The sequence below is a fragment of the Rattus norvegicus genome, chromosome 6 (assembly GCF_021556685.1).
Source record: "Rattus norvegicus strain SHRSP/BbbUtx chromosome 6, alternate assembly SHRSP_T2T, whole genome shotgun sequence".
In the NCBI taxonomy this organism is placed as follows: Eukaryota; Metazoa; Chordata; class Mammalia; order Rodentia; family Muridae; genus Rattus; species Rattus norvegicus.
This window is the reverse complement of record NC_141539.1, coordinates 130,071,001-130,078,900: the sequence shown is the minus strand read 5'-3', so window position 1 is coordinate 130,078,900 and position 7,900 is coordinate 130,071,001.

Below are 7,900 nucleotides of genomic sequence, written 5' to 3'. Positions count from 1 at the left end.
TCTTTTCTCTCAAAGGGGAGATGTGATGACTTATTCTGAAGCTAAATATGAGGGACCATGGCCTGAGGACCCAGAATTAGGCGACTCCAAATCTTATGTTCCAATGCAGTAACAGCTCGATGTTTTTATAGAAGCCAAGCAAGGAAACTCATAAATTACGGTGCCTTTAAAATAAAGGGATGAAAACATTCGGTAGGTCGGCTAAGGCAAACAGAAATCCCCGAGGCTTCAGACGCCGCAGTATGTTGGCAAGCAGAATGTGGGTGAGTGGTGAGTTTGTCACAGGTATGGAGCTCCTGTTTGTCCTCTTCCCTCATCATCCGATAGCCAGGACTCAGGAGATGGGCACTGGAAGGAAGAACCAGGCTTCCTCAAAGCCAGACCCCTGAGAAGGTGGGAGGCCTATCCAATTCCTGGTTCTCAAACAAGGGGGCCTTTAAATTAACTGTCCCCTCACGGTACTTGAGCGCGTAGTCCCCAGTTGGTGGCACAGCTTGGAGAGGTTTAGAAGGGGTGGCCTTGCTGTAGGAAACGTTCCACTAGGAGATGGGCTTTGAGAGGGAAAAGCCTTGTCTACTTCCAGTTTGTTCTCTCTGTCCCACGCTTACGTGTGAAGTGGCTGAGCTCTCAGATTTTGGTCCTGCTGCCGTGCCTGCCACTTACTGCCGTGTCCCCCTCCAGGATGGACCGTCATCCACTCTGGAGCCATTAGCTCAAATAAGCCATTAGCCATCTGTAAGCTGCCTTGGCCACGATATTTTATCACAGCAACAGCAGAGCAACGAGTACCACTACCCCCAAAAACACTATCTTAGGAAACTCAGGTTTATAAAAAGGGAAGAAAGGTGCGAAACACAAGGAGCAGAAAGTTGCATGCTGGGTGGAGTCCTCTCTTCCCTCCCTCTCTCCCTCTGGCCTAACCAGCACAGCTGACCTTCAGCTCCTGTGACTTGCTTCCAGCTCCGAGTCTGGGCTCCCCAGGAGAGTCCTGGGGCGAAAAAGGACACAGGCCTGAGCTCTGGGTACTAGCGACAACTCTGCCACTAGAAGGCAAGCAAGTGGAGGAGAAAGGTGTCAGTCTTCTGCTAGTTAAACTTCACGGAAGTTAACAGCATTTGTGTTAGCGGTTTCACAGGCTGAGGACTAAGGGCGGTCACTATACGTTCTGGCGCCGTTGTGAGGGTCACAGGATGTGCCAGGGTTGTAGATCTAAATGCTATTAAGGAAGGAGCTAAGGAGGGTAGGCAATGTAACAATGGACAAGTCTGAAAAGTACAGCCGCTGTGGGATACGAACTTCCCTTAGAGATCACAGTGCCATCCAGGGCTTGGCACATGCATGGCGGAAGACAGAGTACAGGACCCTGTGGCTCCAGACAGGCAGGAGATTGTTGACCGCACAGCCACGGGCCCCAACTAACCAGTCTCCGAAGCCACTTTCTCTCTTCCCTCAGGAGTGAATAAGCAACCAGGGAGGCTGCGTAGAGCTTTGCTCCCCGTGGGGGAAAGCATGATATGTGTAGAAAGAAGGCTATCTACACCCAGCGTTCAAATCATATGAGGCAGAGGTGGAGATGAGACAGAAAGATGTCTGCCTCTGCATTTAAGAGACCCAAGATCAACTCCCAGCACCTACATAGCATTTTATATATAACGGTTTGTAACCCCAGTTCCAGGGGATACCACACCGTCTCCAGGCACCAGACACACATGCAGTACACAGGCATACACGCAGGCAACAGCACCCATGCTTCTGTAAATGAAATAACAATTATTGTTTCTAAAAAGGCCGTGTGTCCAGACCACATGAGAGAGGAAATGTGACCAGGACTGCCCCAATCGACCAATCCGGAAGACGAAAGTGTTTGCTCGCTCGCGCGCACGCGCGCACGCACAGTCTGGAAAAGGAATCTGGATCGATGAAGACAATGTGTGAAAAAGAACGGAGTCATTAAAGGATTATACAATTCTGACCTGCTTCTTCCTCAACTGCCGGTCTGGAGCCTTACCCGGCTCTGCCTGTTGGGGGCGCTGTGGCTTATGTGATTGACATTAAAATGGATGGTGTGAGCCCTGTGGGGCTGTATTGGGGTTTATTTGGCATATGGCCGTGTGAGCAGGATGCTATTACAGCGGTATAATTGGTTTCTCAAAGGTGATTTACTCCTCTTGTTAGCAGACTGGAGTGGTTGAGGATTTCAATCTACTAACATTTAGATTGCCTCAGGAGGGAGGCCAGCGAGTGCTGCCTGCAATACATTTGAAATACCCTGCAGCAAGCTTCCCACTGCAGATTCCGGGTGGAATGCTAATGGGTCCCGACTCCGGTCCCAATGACCTTAGCTGGGGTAGCAGAAGTTAAACCTTGTCCTCCACCTCAGAGAAAATGGGGGTGTAGCCCTCAGCAGGGTGAGCACGTCCTGTTTACTCATGTACCCTAGAAGCATTGCTTGCAGCCCGGCACACACGTGACCCTTGAGATTTGAGGGTAGGGTAGCAGGTGCATGTGCGCATGCGCACTCACACCTTCACTTCCTCACCCCTTGCCACACTGGGATTGTAAAACCCTTTGAGGTAGATGTGAAATGAGAGGTGGCGGAGGGAGGGAAGACAAAAGATACTATCTGTGACGATGACTCAAGGAGAATGTGTGATCTGTAAAATGGCGCTGTCGAGACCGGAGGAGATGTGCTGGGAGCATCGATGAGAAAGGTCAGAAACTGTCACGCGGCAGACCATTCCAGAACAAAACCAGATCCACTGGGGTCGCCAACAGCCCCTGCAAGGGCCTGACATGCCCGGTAGCCTACAAATGCAAAGCGGTGCTGGGGCAACTGGTTCTGAAGAGTTTCTTCTAAGGGAATTCCTATTTGAAAAATTTGAAAGTGGGATTGGAGATACAGTACTGTAGGTAGTGCCTGGCTAGCCTGTTCTATTCCCGTGGCTGGCTGTGACAGCACACCCTGGAATCCCAGCCCTTGCAGGTTGAAGCAAGAGGGTCAGAGTTCAAGGTCGCCCCCAGCTGTGTAGGAAATTTGCCACCAGCTTGGAGTTCATGAAACCGTGGGCGGGAGCTTTAAAATTCTAAAGTGGGGTTTGCATTCTGGAGTCAGGCAGGCCTTATGCTTGGGACACTGTCCTTGTTCCACCTGGCTGGAATCGAACATGAACTGTCCCCCTGTCCCAGGGTACCAAAGAGAGTCAAAACCAGGTACAGATGCTTCAGATCCAGTTCATAGCTCTGGTGGCGCTGGCAGCCTAACCCAGGCTCTGAGTGTAGTCACCTCTGTAATGGCAGAAAAGCAACTTCTCGTTCAATCTGTCTTTAAATTACCCAGTATATAAAATTGTGGCTGATCAAATTACTAGACTTGGGAAATATAAGCGGGTTCCTTGGGCCAGGGAAACAAACTCCATCCTGTGGGTGGGGCCGGAGCACCTGCCTGAGGTCAGAGCACCTGCCTGAGGTCAGTTTCCAGGAGCTTATGAGGGGCTCTGTGCAGGAAGAAACAGCTCTGGGCTCTGAGGAAGCTGTCAAGAGCCTGGCAGGAGGAAATGGATCTACAGACATGAGGCTGTGTCCAGTTTTCACATGGGTTTGGAGGATTCAAACTTAGGCCCTCACACTTGGAAATGTCTAGGCCTGAACCCAACCTGAGGAACAGGCTTTCTGGAAATTCCAATTTTCTGTTCTTTAATCTCCAGTAAGTCTACACATTCAAGTAATTTTAGTAACTTATGATTCTCCTGCCTCCACTCCCTGGGTGTTGAGATTACAGGGGTAGTATACTACCATGACCAGATAAAAGTGGCCTTTTAAAGTTCTATTCAGGACCACAGGTAGGAGTTAGTTAAGCTCTGGGGAATTCCTGTCTAGCCTCCAACCTGGAAGGACCATGTTCACGTTGTCCAGGTCACGTGGAGTGACGGGGAGGTTATCGGCCAGGACCACTGGGGACTCTTCTGACTGGCGAGTGACAAGAACAGAGGAGATGGAGGGATCTTCTCTGGTTTCTGAGGCGGCGACACCTTGGGAAAATGCTGCTCTGTGTGCTGCTGTGACCAAATGTCTGGTAGACAAGGGAGGAGCGGCTCTAACTCACATCAGAAGGTTCATCCGCAGCCCTTGTTTCGGCCTGCCCCTGGCTGCCACTTCCCTGCCAACAGGACACCTTAAGATGTCATTCCATCTCTACTCCAGAGAAAGCGAACACCCAAGGTCCCCTTGGCTGGACCTTCCAGAGGCTCCAAGGGAAGAGCCAACAGTCATGTTTGATGTGTGTCTTCTTAATAACCTTGAACCCCTACTGCACTCTGCCAACCATAGTGGAGGAAGAAAGTTCAGACTGTAGGAACGGATTCCTGATGGACCTCTGGGCCTCCCTCCCCAGACTTCCCTTCTCTCTCCAGTTCTCCAGTTCTGCCGCTTTCTCTTTTCCTTCACATATGGCCCCGGCTCCCTGGCCCATTCTCCCTGGTGGCCTGCCCTCTCTTGCTTGTGCGCACTGTCCACTGGGATGCCTTGGAGGCTCCTGGCTTTTAGCCATGATATGTTAAGGAGATAGACAAAGGGATCTCAATCCCCACAAACTCCTCTAAGCTTTCAGACTTCCTCTGACTCTCACGCCTTGGGCACTAAGCCTTCCGGCTTCCCTGGAGCAAAAGGCTAGAAGGAGATAAATATGCAGAGGGAAAATGGAAGTGCTTGGGCTAAAGTTTACAAAAGATTATCCTTGGGACACGGTTGTGATAATCATGGCCCTGGGAGTAAGGGTGAACTCCCTAGAGCCTGCAAATAAGCTTCAAACAGTGTTTGAGCATCAGTGATCTTCAGCCCCAGGGACAGCAGCCTGTGAAGGCAAGCTCAGAAAAGCACAAGTCCTGGCTGAAGCTGGGTCCTCAGCTCTACCGAGCTCGCATCACTGCCCTGATTATGAAGGTCAGGGTTTGAAAGGCCATTTCCAAGGCCTTGAAGCTCAGAGTTTCTCTGGCTGAAGGTTCCAGTTCCCTGCCCTTCACATGTCTAGGGAAATGCCCAGAACACAAAAACATTCCAAAACCTTCAATTTAAGGACAAGGAGTTCAGGGTTCTGAATCCTGTAAAAGCTGGTTCCCTGTGGGGACCGGACATGGCTACTTCCACTGACTTAAGAAAAGAGAGGGACACCAGGCAAGCATCAGGGGCAGAAAGCATAGGGCAGATGGACAGAAGAACAGCACCAAGCTGAAGGGAGTCTTCCCAGGGGACAGGGGAGCAACCCCAGGCAAAGAAAGATGGTCTTATGAGAAGAACCGAGACCATTCCAGACAACCTTACCCATCATGCACCTCGAATCTTAGAGCCTGGCTTTGCCTTGACCCTAAGCCCTCTGCAGCCTGGTCTCCCACCATGTGAAATAGTCACACCACACGTTCCTGTTGCCATCCACACGCCTCCCCACCCCCCACCACACAGAGACTGTGCACTGCAAACTGTGAGCCAAAGTAAACCCTCTCCCCCTAGACATGCGTCTGTAAGTACAATGTCCCAGTGCTCAGAGAAGTAGATCACTCAGGGGTTGACTGGCCACAGCCAGGAGGAGCTCTTGCTCAGACTCTCTTGTGTGCCCTCAGACATATGGTAGCTAGGATCCAGGCCACCAAAGACTCAACAAGGCTCGGAGTCGAAGACGGGCGGGCGCGCTCTGAGCAGCAAGTGGTTGTCAGCTGGGAGCTCAGCTGGAGTTGGCAGCCTTTTCTATGGTGCCAGGCTGTCTCAGCCACAGCAGCTGGGTTCCTGAAAGGATTGTAGCATGAATCTTTCCAGGAGACCCAAGCAGTCGCTGGAAGGCCTCCTACAATCTAGTCTTAACCAACTTCTCTGCTTTCTGTTGCTCGAGGAACCAGCTGGCATCCAGGAGTTAGAAAAGTGGATGCCGTTTCTGAGAGGGAAAGTAGTATGTGTAAATATGCAATGAATGAGGGCCGTCCGGGTCAGCGGCATGTGTGTTTGTGTATGCATATACATATATATGCATATAATATATGTGTGTATATATGCATATAATACATGTGTGTATATATGCATATAATATATGTGTGTATATATGCATATAATACATGTGTATATATGCATATAATACATGTGTATATATGCATATAATACATGTGTGTATACATGCATATAATACATGTGTATATATTCATATAACACATGTGTATATATGCATATCATATATGTGCATATAATACACACGTGTATATATGCATATAATATATTGTGTATATGTGCATATAATATGTGTGTATATGTGCATATGATATATGTGTGTATATATGCATATAATACATGTGTATATATGCATATAACATATGCATGTATATATGCATATCATATATGTGCATATAATACATGAGTGTGTATATGCATATAACATATGTGTATATATGCATATAATATATGTGCATATATGTGCATATAATACATGCGTGTATATATGCATATAATATATGTGTATATGTGCATATGATATATGTGTGTATATATGCATATAATATATGTGTATATAGATATAGATGTAATATAGATATAGGTTTAGTTATAGATATAGATATATACAGGCCAAAGGGCAACCGCGGATGTTATTCCTCATACCATATCTTGTTCATTGAGACATGGTCTGTAAGTAACTTGGAGTTTGCCATGTACACCAGGCTGACTAGCCAGTGAGCCCTAGGAATCCGTGTACCTCTGACTCCCCAGAAATGGAATTACAAGAACATGCCACCACATCTGGCTTTTTAAACGTGGGTGTTGGGGATTGAACTCAGGTCCCCACGCTTGCACTAAACCAAGTGAGCCGTCTCCCAGCCCGGCCTAGCAACTGCCCCTGGAGACCAACACAGCCATCCTCCAGCTGCAGCAATTTATATTCCGTTCGTGTGTGCGATCTACCTGGCCCCCTCCTAAAATATCCAGATGTAAAGCTACTACGACCTCAGGTTTAGGGATGAGGCCCAGGATCTCGTCACATAAATCGGGACCGCATTGTGGGTGAGGGCTCCCGGACACAGTTCCTCAGCTACAGTGTCTCTTACTCTGACACCGCTCCTTATTTTTTTCCCCACTTCAAGCACACGATGGCACACAGATGATACAGATGACAAAGACACCCTCCAGTTAAGCAGTGAGGGAGCTGAGACAGAAGGGTGTGGGCTCCGTGTCTTCTTGTCAGCCTCACTGAACTTGCAGTCATCCGGGGGACACACACTTGGGTGTGTCTGAGGGTGTTCCAAGAAAGGTTTAACTGAGAATAAGACATGCAGGTGGCACCATCTCTTGGGCTGGGGTCTGGAGGATGAACTGAAGAGGACAGCTTAAGCACAGCATTCCTCTCCCTTGGCTTCCTGACTGGGGGTGCAACCTGACCAGTCACCTGTGGCTCTAGTCACCATGCCGTCCCTACATTGATGGATGGCACACCCTGAAACTGGGAGCCAAAACAAACCCTCCCTCCCTTGAGTTGCTTTTGTCGAATATCTGGTCACAGTAATGAGAGACAAAATTAAAGCCAGGCCCGCAAAGATTCCTGTGCTGGACCTACAGAATGCCTTGGCAATGAGACATTTCAATGCTAGCTAGATCGATGGTTGTAGTAACTGTCTGTTAACACTCTCTCTTAGAATGAGGGAACCATTTTCTGACAACCTACCCACTATCACCTTCCAGCTTTATATGGCCTGGGTCGAGGTATGTGTGTGTGTGTGTGTGTGTGTGTGTGTGTGTGTGTGTGTGTAAATGCGTGCATGTGTGTACGTGCATGTGACTGTGTGTGCCTGTGTGCATATATGTGTGTGTATGCATGTGTGTGCATGTATGTGTGTATGAGTGTTCGTGTGTACATGTATGTATGTGTGTGCAT